The following is a 916-nucleotide window of genomic DNA, read 5'->3' on the forward strand; positions in this document are numbered from 1 at the left end:
TTTTGGGTAACAGTCGTGAAGTTTGGTTTTGTCGGGTAATGTCTCTAACTTTTGTTGACCGTCGCTGTTGTTTAGAACTAAACAGATTTGACTACGTCAGGAAGCAATTTTAATGAGTTGGGAACAAAGGGGAATATAGGGGAGTATTTAAAGATGTCAATGATTTTCTTCACGAATTCAATAAAAATTCGTGCATTAAAATTTCTATTACTATACGAGCTTTTTGATATTATCTAAAGTATTATTAGGCCTATAGCTCTAAATTTGAAAATTTTATTTTGGTGTAAAAATATGCTATCATGATAGTTTTGTACGTAACTTTAACCATAGTCATTGATTAAAACTAAGTTTAAGATTTTATCAAAATAAAGATTTCCGTTCTATTGGAAATAGTATTATATAGAAATCAAATTTTGCACGGGAAGACAATATGTAATTGCTTCATCCAGAGCATCTGAATAGGTTTTCTAATACAAATATTAAGAACAAAAGTTTATAAACCTTATTTTTTTTCTGTCATTGAAATATTAAATCACAATTTTGCAACAAAAATTTTCCACACCAAAATGACAACCGCTGACTATCTGACAGTTCCACCGTGGGGTGTGTCTTCACGGGAATTTTGACGTACATGTAGTATGTGACGTCATGAAAAAGCTGATAATGTGATAACCATCATCAATTTGTGTGATAATGAAATAGGAGTGTATATTGAAAATGTAAAAGAAAAAGTCATAGTGATCAAATGTCGTATATAGCTGGTCTACATCCTCTGCTGCCACATGGACGTCTGAATGTGACGTGCGTGCAACGGCGGTGGCAAATCGAAGGCAGTGTTAATTAATGCAATATGTAATTTTTTCCGGTAAGTCTAAAATCCACTCGCTGTCAGAACATATTAGACTGCTGTTCACAT

At 33.0% G+C, this 916-nt stretch overlaps 1 protein-coding gene across 1 annotated transcript in view; it reads left to right on the forward strand.

Moving 5' to 3' along the window:
- The first annotated feature begins 896 nt into the window (after nucleotides 1-896).
- Nucleotides 897-916, forward strand: part of LOC125653959 (inosine-5'-monophosphate dehydrogenase 1b-like) — a 35,662-nt gene continuing 35,642 nt past the window's right edge. The window contains exon 1 of the mRNA XM_048883640.2: nucleotides 897-916. This exon is cut by the window's right edge and continues 126 nt beyond it. The gene's annotated coding sequence lies outside the window, so the exon portion shown is untranslated.

Source organism: Ostrea edulis, chromosome 7 (assembly GCF_947568905.1).
Source record: "Ostrea edulis chromosome 7, xbOstEdul1.1, whole genome shotgun sequence".
Classification (NCBI taxonomy): Eukaryota; Metazoa; Mollusca; class Bivalvia; order Ostreida; family Ostreidae; genus Ostrea; species Ostrea edulis.